Raw genomic sequence first — 19,145 nt, 5'->3', positions numbered from 1 at the left:
GTTCTTCATCCAACAGGTCCAAAGCGTCTTGCTGTGCTGTCTCGTTGTCCCCTTCAACATAAGCTGCCACACGAGGTGAGTCATGACGGATATCACTTGGGAGAACCGCCTCCGCTCCATAGACCATGAAGAACGGCGTGTATCCTGTTGATCTGTTGGGTGTAGTATTGATGCTCCATAACACAGATGGTAACTCTTCTACCCAACAACCTGGTGTTCTCTACAAAGGAACCATAAGCCGGGGCTTGATGCCTCTCAAGATCTCTTGATTAGCCCTTTCTGCTTGACCATTGGACTGTGGGTGTGCCACTGATGAAACGTCAAGCCAGATGTGCTCCCGTTCGCAGAACTCCTTCATGGCACCCTTGGACAAATTGGTACCATTATCTATGATGATACTGTGTGGAAAGCCAAACTGTAAAATCACTTTTTTGATGAACTGAACTGCCGTGGCCGCATCACACTTGCTAACAGGTTCTGCCTCCACCCACTTTGTAAACTTGTCAACCGTCACCAGGAGGTGGGTCTTCTTATCTTTGGACCTTTTGAAAGGCCCAACCATATCCAGCCCCCAAGTCGCAAACGGCCAAGTAATTGGAATCATTCTCAATTCTTGAGCCGGCACATGAGCACGTCTTGAAAACTTTTGGCAACCATCACATCGTCTGACCAGATCCTCCGCATCAGCATGAGCAGTTAACCAATAGAAGCCATGGCGAAACGCTTTAGCCACCAAAGATTTTGAACCAGCATGGTGACCACAATCTCCTTCATGGATCTCACGCAAAATTTCACAGCCTTCTTCAGGAGACACACAACATTGAAACGCCCCTGATACACTGCAATGATGCAACTCACCATTGACAATAGTCATGGACTTGGATCGCCGGATTATTTGTCGGGCTAGAGTCTCATCCTCTGGTAATTCGCCCTGGTTCATGTACGCCAGGTAAGGAAGCATCCAATCCGGAATGACATGAAGAGCTGCCACCAATTGAACCTCCGGATTAGGAATAGCCAAATCCGCTTCACCAGGGAGCTTGACCGATGGGTTGTGCAGCACATCCAAAAAATCATTGGGCAGGACCAGTTTGCGCTGAGAGCCCAGCCGGCTTAAAGCGTCCGCCGCTTCATTTTTCCGTCGGTCCACCTGGTCCACCTAATAGCCTTTAAAGTGACTTGCAACAATATCCACCTCACCACGATATGCTGCCATGATTGGGTCCTTGGAATCCCAAGTGCCAGACACTTGTTGAGCCATGAGGTCCGAGTCACCGAAGCACTTAACTCGACTTAGATTCATCTCCTTAGCCATCCGGAGACCATGGAGCAAGGCTTCATACTCAGCTGCATTGTTAGTACAAGGGAACATTAAGCGGAGAACGTAACAAAACTTATCACCTCGTGGGGAAGTTAATACGACTCCAGCCCCCGAGCCTTCCAATTGCCTGGATCCGTCAAAATGGATGGTCCAATATGTGTGATCCGGCTTTTCTTCAGGTGCTTGCAGTTTCGTCCAATCATTGATGAAATCAACAAGTGCTTGAGACTTAACCGCCATCCGAGGCACATACTTCAACCCGTGCGGCCCATGCTCTATAGCCCACTTGGCAATCCGGCCAGTCGCTTCCCGGTTCTGGATGATATCCCCCAAGGGAGCAGAACTGACCACCGTAATGGGGTGCCCTTGGAAGTATTGCTTAAGCTTCCGGCTTGCCATAAAAATTCCATATACCAGCTTCTGCCAATGCGGATACCTTTGCTTGGACTCAATGTGTAGCTCGCTGATATAATAAACCGGACGTTGAACTGGATGCTCCTTGCCTGCCTCTTTTCGCTCCACCACAATAGCCACACTAACCGCACGAGCATTACCAGCAACATATAACAGTAACGGCTCCTTGTCAGTGGGAGCGGCGAGCACAGGCGGATTGGCCAATTGCCACTTTAAGTCCTCAAATGCTTCATCAGCAGCAGAACTCCAGACGAATTGATCCGTCTTCTTCAACATCTGATATAAAGGGATTGCCTTCTCACCAAGGCGGCTGATAAACCGGCTTAACACGGCAATCCGGCCTGCCAGGCATTGAACATCATTGATACACTTCGGTTTAGCCAGGGAGGTGATGGCTGTGATCTTCTCCGGATTAGCCTCGATTCCCCTGTTGGAAACCAGAAAACCCAATAACTTGCCAGCCGGTACACCAAAGACACACTTGGCCAGATTAAGCATCATCTTGTACGTCCTCAGGTTATCAAAGGTTTCCTTCAAGTCGTCAACCAGAGTCTCCTTCTCCCTTGACATAACCACGATATCATCCACATAAGCATGTACATTACGGCCAATCTGCTTGTGAAGACAATTTTGTACACACCGTTGATAAGTGGCCTGGGCACTCTTGAGCCCAAAGGGCATAGACACATAGCAGAAGGCTCCAAAGGGAGTTATGAATGCCGTCTTCTCCTGGTCCTTAACCGCCATTTTGATCTGATGATAGCCAGAAAATGCATCCAAAAAACTCAAACGCTCACAACCCGCCGTAGCATCAATAATTTGAACAATACGGGGGAGGGCAAAAGGATCTGCTGGACAGGCCTTATTAAGATCTGTGTAATTCACACATATGTGCCAGGTGCCATTTTTCTTAAGGACCAGCACCGGATTGGCAAGCCACTCAGGGTGAAAAACTTTAATAATAAAGCCAGCTGCTAAGAGCCTGGCTACTTCTTCTACAATCGCCTTGCGTCTTTCTTCGTTAAACCGGCGGAGGAACTGTTTCACTGGTTTGTATTTAGGATCCACATGAAGGGTGTGCTCAGCGAGTTGCCTCGGTACACCTGGCATGTCAGAGGGCTTTCATGCAAAAATGTCCCGATTCTCACGGATGAACTCGATGAGAGCGCTTTCCTATTTCGGATCCAAGTTGGCACTGATGTTGAACTGCTAGGACGAATCGCCAGGTACGAAGTCAACAAGCTTAGTTTCTGCTACCGACTTGAACTTCAGGGCCGGATCATGCTCCGTAGTTGGCTTCTTTAATGGAGTCATGTCCGCCGGATCAACATTGTCCTTATAATACTTCAGCTCCTCGGTGGCACAAACCGACTCTGTGTAGGCCGCATCTCCTTCCTCGCACTCCGAAGTGATTTTACGCCTTCCGTGAACCGTTATTGTCCCCTTGTGACCCAACATCTTGAGCTGCAAATACACATAACAGGGTCGTGCCATAAACTTGGCGTAGGCCGGTCGCCCAAACAGGGCGTGATATGGACTTTGGATTTTCACCACTTCAAACGTCAATTTTTCTGACCTGGAATCATGATCATCTCCAAAGGCCACTTCCAGAGCTATCTTACCAACAGGGTATGCTGACTTGCCAGGTACCACACCGTGGAACACCGTATTGGACGGTTTGAGATTTTTATCTGTTAGTCCCATACGACGGAAGGTCTCATAGTACAAGATATTAATGCTGCTCCCTCCATCCATGAGCACCTTGGTGAACTTGTAACGTCTCACCTGAGGCGCCACCACCAGAGCCAACTGACCCGGATTATCAACCTGGGGAGGGTGATCCTCTCTGCTCCAAATGATTGGTTGTTTAGACCAGCGTAGATAACGGGGCACGGCCGGTTCAACAGAGTTGACTGCCCGCCTCTGAACCTTCCGGTCTCGCTTGTCCAAGCTAGTGGTGAAGACATGGTACTACCCACTATTCAACTGCTTTGGGTTGCTTTGGTAACCTGACTGTGCTGCTGCTGGTTGTAACCACCCTGGTTGTTCTGATTATTTTGATTGTTATGTCCGCCCAGATTACCATTAAATCCTGAACCGGAATTTCCTCCACCGTAACCCGGCCCGGATCCTGAGCCACCACCGGAGCCATGATCATACCGGGAAGCATTAGAATTCTTGAACTCCTGCATAATGAAACAATCCTTCCAAAGGTGGTTTGCTGGCACCTCCTTCGTCCCATGCTTTGGATAGGGCTGGTTCAATAGATAATTTAAGCGGTCCGGGTTAGGGTTAGGCGCTCCACTGCGATTTGGCGGTTTACTCTTGTGTCGCTGACCCTTGTCCTGTGCGTTGGTATTAGCCATGAAGTCCATGTTGCCATCCCTTTATGCTTGCCTCCGCTACCGTTACCTGCCGAGTGATGCTGCTGACCTTTGGAGTTGCTGTTCTTCTTTCCCTTCCCTGTCTTGTCATCATCAGACTCGGGATCCTTGGTACTATTAGAATCATCTTACTTTACCAAGGCAGCCATGAGGGTCCCCATGTCAGTGCAATGGTGCTTCATCCATCCTAACTTCAGCTTTAGGGGCCCAAACCAGCAATTGCATTCAAGGGTTATAACCGCGGTGGCAGCGTTGATGTGGTCTGATGAATGCAGAACCTGCGAGACCCGGCGCACCCAATGAGTCGTCGATTCTCCTTCCTCCTGGACATAGGCAGCTAACTCCACTATCGACATAGGCTGCTTACATGTATCCTTGAAGTTACTGATAAACCGGGCTCGTAATTGGGCCCATGAACTGATAGAATTGGCCGGTAAGCTTTTTAACCAAGTGCGGGTCGTTCCTTCAAGCATCATGGTAAAGTACTTCACACACGACGCATCATCCACATCAAGCATCTCCATGGCCATCTCATAGCTCTCCACCCATGTCTCTAGGGGTTGATCCGCCGTGTAATTTGGTACCTTGCGTGGGCCCTTGAAATCCTTGGGCAGGTGCACATTGCGTAAAGCGGGGACAAGGCAAGGCACCCCTAAAGAACTATATGTAGTACCGGGTTCGACCGAGATAGTTGGACGAACCAGCGTAAGCTGCCGAGCCTGATACTATGCGGCTAACTCGGCCTCCCTGCGCGCTCGGGCCCGGTCCACCACTTCCTGAGCGTTATCAGCACCACCCGCCGGGTTGTTGCCGTGGGGTGCTCCACGTTGTTCATTACTTGACACTGCCGGTTCATCCATACGCCTGCTATAGCTCCGGCTTGGATGAGGGGTCGAGTGGATCCGGTCGCGGCTGTACGAGTATGCTTCCTGTTGGACCAAAGCTGTTCCAAGAATCTTCTGCCATAAGCACAGCCAATGCATCAAATAGATCTGATAGAACTTGAGCCGGCGGGCGTGCAGAGCTTCCTACCCCGGCAGCTGTCGCCGCTACTGAACCGGAGGTTATTGGCGCAACGGTCAAAGAATGAAGTGCTGCTTGTGTGCCAGCCATGAATATTCCAACTCGGTTGGGTAGATTAGAGGGGTCCGGAATACTATCGCCATCGGAACAGCCCCCAATCCGGCCATCTTGTAGCTGATATAGAGATTCGGTTTCTCCGGTTGATGACTCGTCGCCGGAATAAACGACGGTCTCGCCGCGAGATTCCGATCCATCCTCACAACTTCCTCCATGGATGACTCCCACGAAGGCACGCTTCACGGCCGGTTTAACCCGGGCGGATCGCGCACGCTGAGCCGTTTTGACGAGGTCGGTGCAGATGTCCGGCTCAGGGCCCGGTTCACCGATCTTGCCGATGAAAACATGTATGCCTCCAAAGGGGACCCGGTACCTGTACTCAACTGAGCCGGCCTCGGGGCCCCAACCTGCATCATCGATGTAGAGCTTGCCGCGACGACTCTTAGTCATCCAGCCCACAACATAGCCCTCGAGTCCTTCAAAGCGGCCCTCCAAGAACATGAAACCATCGTGCGATAGCCCCACGGTGGGCGCCAACTGTCGTGGTTTTGTCACGGCAGATGTCCTCATGAAAGTACTTAGTCGTGGAGCCATCGCAACGGGTTAGCTTGAAGGGGTTAAAGCGGACACAGGGACGCAAGAGAGTTTATACTAGTTCGGCCCCTTCAGTGAAGGTAAAAGCCTACATCTAGTTGTGATGGAATTGATGGGATTTCGATGACTAGGGTGCAAACAAGCTTCTCCTGAGTCTAGAGTTGTTGTCTGTTGTCCTGAACCGCCGCCGGGTCGTTCCCTTATATACACGGGTGACGCCCGTCGGTTCACAGAGTCCCAATACCGGCTCATAGATGTGTCCTGTTTGATCTCTACTTATTCCTAACTTACAATACAAGTTACATACCAACGCCGGTTTACGGCTACGGGCCTTGATCCGACTATGGGCCTTGAGCCCTCATCTGCCTTCTTGGGCTTTAACATAGTTAACTACTGACGAAGTTAACCCGACCCAGATTGGCCGGTTTACGCCCAGTAGTGATATCCCCAACATGGAGTGATGAAAGTTGTTTTTATCTCATGGGGTCCATACAGTCGGGTTTGATGATACCCGGAATAGGCATCTAGAAAAGACAAGCACTCATACCCCGCAGTCGAGTCGACGATTTGGTCAATACGGGGGAGAGGAAAATGGTCTTTCGGGTAGGCCCGATTGATATGCTTGAAGTCAATGCACATACGAAGTGAATCGTCCTTCTTGGGGACCATGACAACATTAGCAAGCCATTCGGAGTGGTAAATCTCTCGGATGAACTCAGCTGCTAGGAGCCGAGCCACTTCCTCGCCAATTGCTTTTCTCTTCTGTATGGCAGACCGTCTAAGATGTTCCTTGACAGGCTTCACTTTCGGGTCGACTCGCAAATGGTGCTCAGCCAGTCCCCTGGGTACACCCGGCATGTCAGAAGGTTTTCATGCAAAGATGTCCCAGTTCTCACAGAGGAACTGGATGAGCTTTTCTTCCTATTTGCTATCGAGTGATGTTGAGATATGAGTAGGAGCAACATTAGGATCGGTCGGGTGAATATGAATCGGTTTTGTATCTCCGGACGACTGAAATGCAGAATCTGTGGCAGGCTTCTTGGCTCGCAACAAATCACTCGGATCTGCATTTTTCTGATACTCATGCATTTCAACTGCTGCCATTTGTGCATCGGCAATTTTAGAACCCTTCTGGAAGCATTCCTCTGCCTTCTGCTGATTGCCAGTGACCGTGATCACTCCTATGGGACCAGGCATTTTCAACTTGAGATACACGTAACATGGTAGAGCCATAAAACGTGTGTATGCAGGCCTTCCCAGAATAGCGTGATAAGCACTCTAGAAATCCACTACTTCAAATGTCAACTTTTCCAAACGGTAATTCTTTGAATCACTGAAAACCACATCAAGGGTTATCTGGACGAGTGATTCAGCCTTCTTGCCAGGGATGACGCCATAAAAGCTCATGTTTCTCTCACTAAGTTTGAACATCGGAATGCCCATCCCCTTCAAGGTTTCAGCATAAAGGATATTCAGGCTGCTACCACCATCCATTAGCACTTTGGTCAGTCTAGTGCCTCCAACAACTAGGTCGACCACCAACGCTTGCCTCCCACGGGTGGATATGCGAGTAGGATGATCAGACTGGTCGAATGTGATAGCCATTTATGACCACTTCAGGTATGTTGTCGTTGCCGGAGCAACCATATTCACCTCTCTGTTGATTACTTTCAGTCAACTTTTGCTCTCAACGTCAGCAAAAACCATTAGGGTGGAATTGACATTGGGAAAACCATCATCTTCCTCTTTGTCTCCATCCTTGTCAGATTCTTTTTCCTTCTCATTAGGTTGTTTCTCTTGGAATTGCTCGAACCCGACACTGTTGAGTGGTATGCTTAGGACAAATCAGATTGCCTTCTTCATCTTTCTTGGTGTGAATGTGACATGGCAAATCCATCACATCGTTACCAGCTGCATCTTTTACTCTCTTAGGGGTCCAGGCCCCCTTAGGTTTCCTAAACTTTCCTTGAATCACTGCTGCAGTTTCACTAGGTCCCGCAGGTTCAACTTTACGCTTGTGTTTCCAATTGGAATTGCCTCCACCGGTGTCCTGACCGACTGGCTTGCTCTTTCCACTTCGGAGCCTATCCTCCTCTTCTTCGTTAATATACCGAGTGGCTATTTCCATCATCCGAGTCAGAGACGTATCTCCTATCCGACCGAATTTCAGGACTAGCTCCCGATTTTTAACGCCTTCCTTGAAGGCACAAACTGCTTTATGGTGGGATACATTTTCCACTGTGTGATGCAAAGTGGTCCACCTCTAAATGTAATCTCTCAGAGTTTCATTCGGTTTCTGCACGCAATGCTGCAATTCCGTTAACCCTGCTGGCCATTGCAAGTACCCTCAAAAGTTTTAACAAACACTCTAGCAAGTTCTTCCCAACTGAATATACTGCCTCACGCTAACTGAGTCTACCATGCTCTGGCTGAACCTTCCAACATCAGAGGAAGATCCTTCATGGCCACTTCATCATTGCCACCACCGATCTATACATCCACTCGGTAGTCCTCAAGCCAATGTCCGCCTTAGATTCACCAGTGAAATTGCTGACTCCAGTCGCCAACCTGAAGTTGGGAGGAATCACTACGGCTCTGATGGCTATGCTGAAACACTCTAGACCTAAAACATGAACTCTGCTGCCAGTCGGATGATCTGTGTCAAGGCCCTCCCTATGTGCTCTGATCCTGTCAACTGGACCTTGAACGAGAATAAATCTCGCATCAAAGCCTGGCTCCCTTGGGTCGGCTGGTACTCTTCGCTCGCCACTGCGAGGGCGTCAGTAATTGGCGGTGTCCTGGACTAGGGGGTACTCACCACGTCATCTCCCGATCTGTTAGGTTGGGCCGAGGACCCCCATGGCTGTATACTCATGGGCCAGTTCGGACAGCTGCCGCGTACAAGGAAGATTCCACAAGACTTGGCGATCAAGACAAGGACTCCTCCCCACCGGCGTATCTGGCTAGGACTCTTGTTATCCTAGGCCTCCGGTGCATTATATAAACCGAGGCCAGGTTAGTCCATAGGCAATCAACTCCATACACAACAATCATACCATAGGCTAGCTTCTAGGGTTTAGCCTCCTTGATCTCATGGTAGATCTACTCTTGTACTACTCATATCATCAATATTAATCAAGCAGGAGTAGGGTATTACCTCCATCGAGAGGGCCCGAACCTGGGTAAAAAACATCTTGTCCCTTGTCTCCTGTTACCATCCGGCCTTCACGCACAGTTCGGGACCCCCTACCCGAGATCCGCCGGTTTCGACACCGACATTGGTGCTTTCATTGAGAGTTCTGCTGTGTGATCGACAAAAGGATCGATGGCTCGCCTGTAGATCAACTGCGACTTCGGCATCTTCGTCACCAGCTCGACTGGTCACCTTGGTTCGACCAAGGATTGCGCCCCGTGTTCGGATCACCACGTCCGAACAAGGGCCTTCATCAAACATCAACTCCGATCTCTATCAAGATCATGGAGGAATCATCTATGGAGCTCGGGGGCTCAACGTCAACATTGCCCTTAAGCGACCGTGCTGTTTTTCTGGACAGCGGACTCGTATATGACACCACCACCTCCTCGAGTATCGCTTTGACGATCACTTTGGTAGAATTGTGCGGAATTGAGTCTACAACAACCCTGGAAAATTTCGTCGAGTTCCGATGGAGGAATCTCTGGCAATCCACGATATACCGGAGCCCTGTCAAATCTGGACGGGAATTTTGATGAGTTTAGGGCGTGGTGTCCAGCTTCTAGCTCGGACATCCTTTGGAAGATCCAACCATTGATCGGCTGCAGGATTCCTATATCTACCACCTCTCAAAATTTCGGCTCGATCCGACTGTCCAAACTCCGAGAACCTTCCGATTAGTGCATCACTTTTCGGATCTGTTTTCTGCGCGAAAACGAATCCGACCCGAGTTCATCTTTTTTGTGAACAGGATTTCGGACATCCCTTTTGAAGAAAGTTTTGTATGGGGTATTGTGTTTTGTTCCCGAATACATCCCACTAACTTAAAGATCTTTTGAACATGATTTTCAACATCATGCTGGTGTCAAACCAGTCCGGCAATATCACTCCACGGCTGCCGACCTATGCTAGAAACGGCGTTACTTTGTTTAGCCGAGCTCAACTTCTTTGGATCATCATCTCGGCAAGCTGAACAAGAGTCCGGCATCGTGCAGGATAAATCATCACCAACATCGCGCCCCACGGATTACACGGAGCGGGCATACCGGCATCGCCGCACGGTCGCTTCATCAAGCCGGCATCGACCACGTTACGACCTGCATCGGCAGGGCCGCACTATTGCTTCTTCAAGCTGGTGTCCATCACGCCGACCTACTTCGACTCATCGGCTGACATCGAGGCTTCGACATCTCGGCTGGACCGGGGGCTTCGCCATCTCTTCATCAACCTACTCTGGACACTTCGGCGTCACTAACCGACCAGCTTCGTCACGTTAGCTGGGCCGAGGGCTTTGCCTCGGCGAGCCAACCTTTACCAGCATTGCCATGCTGTCGTTTTAGCGCCCATCATGCAATGGGTGTGTGGATCGAGTCCCAATTTTGGGAATCACCTTCCTTCGGATGGCTACGACGAATAAACCAGGTACTATAAATCCTACTATTTTTTGCTTGTTTGGGTTCATTTTTCCCAAGTAATTATTACTCTGGTTTGTCCATCATATGTACACAGGTCCATCAAATGGTGGCCGCATTAATGACAGTCGCATGGTGGTTCGTTCAGTTTCCATACATAGTCCGGCGAACGCCGCATCCGGAGCTCGAACCGACCTGCGAATTCAGGCTTTGCCACGCCTTTACCGCATCACGCCGACGCCCTGCATCGACTTGACTTCGGCGCCAGGACATATTTCTTTTATTACTCACTTTGCATAAATTATTTATTATGCAACGATTTTTTTAATTATCATTATTACTATTATCTCCGGTTTGCACTATTTTTTGCGCACAGGAAAATGATCCGGGGACTTCGGCGTCACTCTGCCGGTCTGCATTGATCGTGCTATGTCACCACTTCGGCGTGTCAAGCTCTCCGCTCCGCCACCTCGGGACCGGCTTGAGGGATGGAACCTTGCCCCGCATCAAGCTCGAACCGTGTCATCAATACCGAACACATTAACCAGCTAAGTCGCTTTCATGCTCAAAGCTTTAATTTCTAACTTGCGTTCGGTTCGACCAAGCATTATACTTTTTTGGGAAAAAGTTGCTTCTAAAAAATTTCCTTGTCCAAACTTCGTTTGTGACGCATAAATTCAAATACCCCGTTTACTTGGGGGCTTCCTTTATGAAGCTTTTCCTGTTGCATATGATTATACTTGTACGGCTTCGTTTCTTGTTTGTGTATTACGCCACAATATGCACCACATTGACTTAAGCGATTTGCAAGATGGGTTGCCTCGCTCCTGTGTTTACCCCTACGTTCCCGATTGTTCGGCTAGGGAGTAAAGGGAGCACCTCTGCGATTGTCACGATTGGGTCACCCGAGCCGGACCTCAGACTGGGTGAAGCCGAAAGCTAGCGCTCTTATAGATATTCAATGATGGTCGGCACACAACGGAACTCATGAGTACAAAAAATCTATTGCACAAGTCTCATAATAATAATGAGCACCGAAGAAAGGTATCGGTGGGGGGTACTATTTTCTTCGAAGATGCTTCTTACACTTCACGGTAATATAGCATAAGTTCCCTAAGCGCGCTTTGTCTGTTACAGCCTTATGGCCTGATTGCCTGGTTATTGGAAACACCGTTGATATTCTCGACCGATGGAGTACATAACACTTTTTGGTCCTTGACCGAAGAGGGAGAAGCTGATGGTCGGTTAAGACGCGTTTAAAGTTCGGTTGAACATAGATATGATATAAGTACTTCGGTACATGCAATCATTCTTCTACCCAAGTCACTTGGGGGCTCTTAAGTTTATTTGAGCCATTTTATAATAAGTGTTCTTCTTCTTAGTCGTTGTAAAGTTTTATTATTATTTATCACTCCTTTTTCGACACGAGTGTGCGGTCACAAGCCGGGGAGCCTAATTTCTCTCTCAAAGCCGCTAGAGTTTAGTTTGCTAAACTGGCCTGATGAGAAGTACTCCGCCCTTGGGATAGGAGGTTGAAGCCGTAGGCTGACCCGCTCGAAGTCTTGAGATAGGATGTATCATGTTAAAGCACGACAGAAGCACTTCTTTTTTCTAAGACCAACTTTCGGATTGGCACCGAACACTTGATATTGTTCGGATGTAATGTTTTTACTAACGTTTCTTGGTTTTCCAAGCTTTTTGGCACTTTTAAACTATTTGTGCTTTTCCAGCATTAGTCTCGCAGTGCAACGCCGGACACCTTTAGGGATTCGGCAAAAACATTCTCAGATATTGCTATATATGCATCGGTTTCGAATTCTGTCTTCGGTCAATAGTTGGGTTGCCCGGCTCCTGCACTTGCTTCCTACGTTCCGTTTTGTTCGGCTAGGCGAGCAAAGGGAGAACCACTGCGATTGTGCTTCCAGCTCACATGGTTAAGCACCTCAGTGGAGAAAGCCGAAAACTGACTGTCACAATAAGCGTAAACTGGTCAGTGATCTGATTACTATGTTAAAAGACGGGTCGTTCATAACATTGGCCCCGACTGTCGTCGAACACTACCGGGGGCTATTAACTGGCCTCCCAAACTAAATCCTCTATATTTTGCTCTTACATTATAGCTGAGGTTTAATGATCATGCTTAGCATGACAACCCAAAGAAAGGAACCGATAGCGGGACTATTTTCTTTGGAAGACATTTCTTCTGTTAAACAGTAATATAACATATCTCTCTGCGTACCTTTGTTTATAAAACCGTATGGCCAGATTGCCTTGTTTGTTGTAAATCTTTGCCCTCATAAAGGCTTTATAAAGTAGGACAAACACTCCTCGGCTACTGGCCGAGGAGGTGGAAGCCAATGGTCGGTCAACAAAGTTTTGTACAATGCGGATCCGAGCATTAATGACGTAAAGTACTTGGATACATAGAGTCATTACACATAATTTTTGATTTTACTATGGATATTGATCCTTAATTCGGCCACCCGTGCCCGCATTAAGGCTCGGGGGCTACTGGGCTTCGGGCTTATTATTTACAAATATTAAAGGGGCACATCGATCCCCTGATCTGGTGTTGCCACCCGACCAGTGTCTCGGGGGCTACTGCATTGCTTGTCCAATGCAGAAAATTTTATGTGCAATATAGTTTCCGAGGAGATTTTGATCCTCAGGTTGGTCGGCAGCACCCAACCTGAGTCTCGAGGACTGAGCATGCCGCTTTTAGTGTCCCGAAGTATTGTGCCGAGCTTGGACTTGATCCTCAGGCCGTTTTTGCAAATCAACCTGAGTCTCAGCGGCTACTGGGATCAGCGGTCTTACGTCATCCTTCAGGTGCATCTCGGATTTTAGACCGATACACACCTTGAGGGCTACTAGCTATATATCTCGGCAGAGAATAAATTGCACTAATAAAAAATATTCGCAAAAATCAGCCCATAGTCGAGGTGGTGCACCACCTCGGAAGCAGTCCGACATAAAGCTCGGGCGCTAGTGGCTGGCTCTATAGAGGGCATTTCCGGCATTAAGCTCGGCTAAACTCCTTCAACTTTTTTGAACCAAGGTGATATGACACCTCGGATATAGTCCGGCGTTGGAGCTTGGACACAGTCCGGCGATGGAGATCGGATACATTCCGGCGTTGGAGCCCGGAAAGTAGTCCGGCGTTGGTGCTCGGCTGCAAAAGATACCTCTAATGCAGTCCGGCGTTGGAGCTCGGACGCAAGAGGACGCTGCCGCCCGAGAACAACTTCAAACCCGAGGTGTGGCATAAAAATAACAAGGCATTGGTAAAGGTCGGAAACATAAAGGCGCTCCTCGGATACCCGACGTGTAAAATCGTCGAATGCATTTCGGCGATCCTCAAGATCGAAGATAAAGAAGATTTGTTGAACCAGTTTTCAAGACCGGCGACCGAAGATGAAGAACGGTTCGGAAGAATCGAGGAGCGTCCCTAACTTGAATACCGGTTCAGGGGCTACTGACGGTGTCCTGGACTAGGGGGTACTCACCACGTCATCTCCCGATCTGTTAGGTTGGGCCGAGGACCCCCATGGCTGTATACTCATGGGCCAGTTCGGACAGCTGCCGCATACAAGGAAGATTCCACTAGACTTGGCGATCAAGACAAGGACTCCTCCCCACTGGCGTATCTGGCTAGGACTCTTGTTATCCTAGGCCTCTGGTGCATTATATAAACCGAGGCCAGGCTAGTCCGTAGGCAATCAACTCCATACACAACAATCATACCATAGGCTAGCTTCTAGGGTTTAGCCTCCTTGATCTCGTGGTAGATCTACTCTTGTACTACCCATATCATCAATATTAATCAAGCAGGAGTAGGGTATTACCTCCATCGAGAGGGCCCGAACCTGGGTAAAAACATCTTGTCCCTTGTCTCCTATTACCATCCGGCCTTGACGCACAGTTCGGGACCCCCTACCTGAGATCCGGCGGTTTTGACACCGACAGTCATCATATTGCCGAGGAACATATGATCCACTCCTCGGAGGAGGTGTGGGCAGTCGACGACGGTCATCACGACCGAGTCGGTGATTGTACTGCTCGTGGTTTCTGTATTGCTCTTGATGATGCCCACGTCCCTCATGCCGCGGGGGTGATTTTGGGCTGTGGGCCGACTGGACTGTATCTGCCATCACAGATCTGCCATGAATCCTATTCCGCGACTAAGACACTGTTGTGTTCTGCTCTCCTACTGCCCGGAGTAAGGCCCGGATCTGCTCCAAACCTCTGTCAGCCTCCGACTAGGAAGGCTGAATTGACTCTGCTATATGGGCTGCAGCTGTGAGATTTTGAATCAGAGTGCGGTATACCTGAGGTTGAGGTGGAAAAAGCTATCGTCGACTGGACTAAGGGATCCGTTGCCGTGCACGCTCAGCCAAATTGGCCAGCCGCGCCACCTCCAAGGCACGGGCCTCGGAGGTTTCCCCAACGATAGACATGTGAAGTGCATACATGTTGCGGCGGCGAAGCTCTTCTCTCTCCTGCGAAGAAAGAGGATCGGGACGGTATTCCTCATGAGCGCGCGACTTATCGCCACCACCATCGTCGCCGTCGTCGCGGAGGAAGCTAGGAGGACTATGTGGTCCGTCGACCATCAACACTTCAGCCGCAGGATTGCTGCTGTCGCATTCGGATGCGGTCTCGACGGAGCCAGTTGATAGATCAAACAGGCCGTAGAGAGTTTTGTCAGGCTCGATTGCCGCGACTTGTGGGGTTGCCGACTGGCAGGCCACCGTGTGTTGCACCCACCGCTGAAGCCGCGACCGACCGGATCGCTTGCGCCGGTGAACAGCGGGGAGCGAAGACACCACGGGAGCCAACCGATACTGGGTCAACGGTTGCCGGAGACGGACGCCGCAAGCGCACGTGCGAAAGTGCATCGCCCCGCAGACGGGAAGCACCTCCACGTCAAGGGGAGCTTCCTGAAGCCAGGCGGAGTCGTCGGTAACGAAGAAGAGCGCGCCAAGATGGAACTCACGGCCCTCAGCCAATCCACCGCCGAAAACAATGATGACGTGGATCGGAAAAATCGCAACTTCACCAAAAAATCTCTAAGACACCTGTCGCATGGTGGGCGCCAACTGTCGTGGTTCTAAGGCTGACAGTAGAATGGGGGCTAGGTATGAGGAGCCAAGCTCCCAGCTGTGGTGAAGTTGTACACACAAGATTTACGAGTTTAGGCCCTTCATGGTGGAAGTAAAAGCCCTATGTCTCAGTGCCCGGAGGCGGTCGACTGGATTATATGAGTGTGGTATTATAGGGGTGCAAACCCTTGTCCCTAATGAGGGGTGAGGGAGTCCTGGATTAGGGGGTCTCCGGATAGCCGGACTATATCCTTTGGCCGGACTGTTGGACTATGAAGATACAAGATTGAAGACTTCGTCTCGTGTCCAGATAGGACTCTACTTGGCGTGGAAGGCAGGCTAGGCAGTACGGATATGGATATCTCCTCCTTTGTAACCGACCTTGTGTATCCCTAGCCCTTTCCGTTGTCTATATAAACCGGAGGGTTTTAGTCCGTAGGACAACAGACAATCATACTATAGGCTAGCTTCTAGGGTTTAGCCTCTCCGATCTTGTGGTAGATAAACCCTTGTAATACTCATATCATCAATAATAAATCAACTAGGACATAGGGTTTTACCTCCATCAAGAGGGCCCGAACCTGGGTAAAACATCGTGTTCCCTGCCTCCTGTTACCATCCGCCTTAGACGCACAGTTCCGGACCCCCTGCTCGAGATCCGTCGGTTTTGACACCGACATTGGTGCTTTCATTGAGAGTTCCTCTGGGTCGTCGCCGTTAGGATTGATGGCTCCTACGATCATCGATAGCGACGCAGTCTAGGGTGAGACTTTTCTTCCCGGACAGATCTTTGTGTTCGGCTGCTTCGCACTACGGGCCAACTCGCTTGGCCATCTGGAGCAGATCAAAAGTTACGCCCCTGGCCACCAGGTTAGGTTTGGAAGCTTAAACTACATGGCCGACATCCGCGGAGACTTGATCTTCGACGGATTCGAGCCCCTGCCTTGTGTGCCGCGCGGTCACGATGAGTACGATTTAGCTCTATCATCGAACCATATTCAGGAGATCGCACCGGCAGCCGCTCCGAGCCTCAATTCGGAGCAAGTTGTGCCAACCATGGACGGGTGGATGGACCCCGTCACGGGGGCCGTACCCCTAGCGGCGATCGAGCCGAATATCGACCTTACCCTTCACGAGAGCCGTGTTGGCAAACTGTCGGATCCTTCTCCGGCCACGCACTCCGAACCGCCTGCGCCCGTGCCTGTCGAATCCTACTGGACGCCGATCATGGAGTTCACCTCCGCGGATATCTTTCAGCACTTGCCTTTTGGTGACATACTGAACACATTAAGGTCTCTCTCCTTGTCAGGAGAGTCCTGGCCGAACTATGTTCGTCTGGATTGGGATGCGGATGACGAAGAAATTCGCCGCCCACCCACCACCCACTTACTAGCCACTGTCGATGACTTAACCGACATGCTCGACTTTGACTCCGAAGACATCGACGGTATGTACGACGATACGGGAGTTGAAGAGGAATTACTACCCACAGGGCACTGGACAGCCACCTCGTCATACGATATATACATGGTGGACTCACCCAAAGAAGGCAATGGCAACGAGACAATGGAGGATGACCCCTCCAAGAAGCAACCCAAGCATCGGCGTCAGCGGTGCTGCTCTAAGTCCCGCCAAGGCAAATGTGGTCATACCGGCACCGGAGATAATAGCACTCCGGACAGTGCCGAAGACAACAACAATCCCCTCCAGCAAGATTTAGAGCAGGAGGATGGAGGACCCAGCTCTCCTGAGAAAGCGGCAGATGGAGAGCCGGAGGATGATAATTACATGCCTCCCTCCGAAGATGAGGCAAACCTCGGCGACGAAGAATTCGTCGTGCCAGAGGATCCTGTCGACCAAGAGCGCTTCAAGCGCAGGCTGATAGCCACGGCAAATAGCCTTAAGAAAAAGCAGCAGCAGCTTCAAGCTGATCAAGATCTGCTAGCTGACAGATGGACTGAAGTCCTGGCGGCCGAGGAGTATAAACCCGAACGCACCTCCAAGAGTTACCCAAAATGCAGGTTGCTACCCCGACTGGAGGAGGAAGCACCGAAACCTATATCCCCGGCGTATGACGCGGCTGATCGGCCACCTCGTGGCCGCGACAGAGAGATATTCCAGCCAAAAGCTCAGCCCGCACCCTGACGTCATTCAAATAAAAAGGTAGGGGGAAATACGCCAGACCTGCGAGACGTATTGGAGGACAAAGCAAAACATGCAAGATCGATCTACGGATCAAGAGGGCGCACCACTATGCGAGACGATAATCGTCACGCCAGATATAGCAAAAGCAAGTCCGGCCGGGCCGAACACAACGGACAAGACTCATTCGAGTTGCGGCGCGATATAGCCCAGTACAGAGGCGCCGCACACCCCTTATGCTTCACAGATGAAGTAATGGATCATCAAATCCCAGAGGGTTTCAAACCCGTAAATATAGAATCATACGACGGCACAACAGATCCTGCGGTGTGGATCGAGGATTTCCTCCTGCACATTCACATGGCCCGCGGTGATGACCTACATGCCATAAAATACCTCCTACTCAAACTCAAAGGACCAGCTCGGCATTGGCTCAACAGCTTGCCAGCAGAGTCCATTAGCTGTTGGGAAGATCTGGAAGACGCATTCCTCGACAACTTTCAGGGCACTTATGTACAACCACCAGACGCCGATGACTTGAGCCACATAATTCAGCAGCTAGAGGAATTGGCCGGGCAATTCTGGACACGGTTCCTAAAAAAGAAAAAGAAAATCATCGACTGTCCGGATGCAGAGGCCCTAGCAGCTTTCAAGCACAACATCCGCGACGAGTGGCTAGCCCGGCACCTTGGTCAGGAAATGCCGAAATCTATGGCAGCCCTCGCGACACTCATTACCCGCTTTTGCGCGGGAGAAGACAGCTAGCTGGCTCGCAGTAATAACATATCAATGAACCATGGTAGTTCGGATACCAAGGACGGCAATGGCAGGTCATGTCGCAACAAGCATAAGCGCCGTAGTACCATCGACAATACCGAGGATATGGCAGTCAATGCCGGATTCAAAGGCTCTAAACCCGGTCAGCAGAAAAAGGAATTCAAAAGAAACACTCCGGGCCCGTCTAGTTTGGACCGTATACTCGATCGCTCGTGTCAAATACACGGCACCCCCGACAAGCCACCCAACCACACCAACAGGGACTGTTGGGTGTTCAAGCAGGCCGGCAAGTTAAATGCAGAAAACAAAGATAAGGGGTCACATAACAATGACGAGGAGGAGCCCCGGCAGCCGAACACCGGAGGACAGAAGTGGTTCCCCCCACAAGTGCGAACGGTGAACATGATATACGCAACCCACATCCCCAAGAGGGAGCGGAAGCGTGCACTCAGGGACGTATATGCATTGGAGCCAGTCGGCCCCAAGTTCAACCCATGGTCGTGCTGTCCGATCACCTTCGATCGCAGGGACCACCCCACTAGCATCCATCATGGCGGATTCGCCGCACTGGTCCTAGATCCAATCATTGACGGATTTCACCTGACTCGAGTCCTAATGGACGGCGGCAGCAGCCTGAACCTGCTTTATCAGGACACAGTGCGCAAAATGGGTATAGACCCCTCAAGGATCAAACCCACTAAAACGACCGTTAAAGGCGTCATACCA

This window comes from Triticum urartu, chromosome 4 (assembly GCF_003073215.2).
Source record: "Triticum urartu cultivar G1812 chromosome 4, Tu2.1, whole genome shotgun sequence".
NCBI classification, from domain to species: Eukaryota; Viridiplantae; Streptophyta; class Magnoliopsida; order Poales; family Poaceae; genus Triticum; species Triticum urartu.
Note: the sequence above shows the minus strand (reverse complement) of the source record.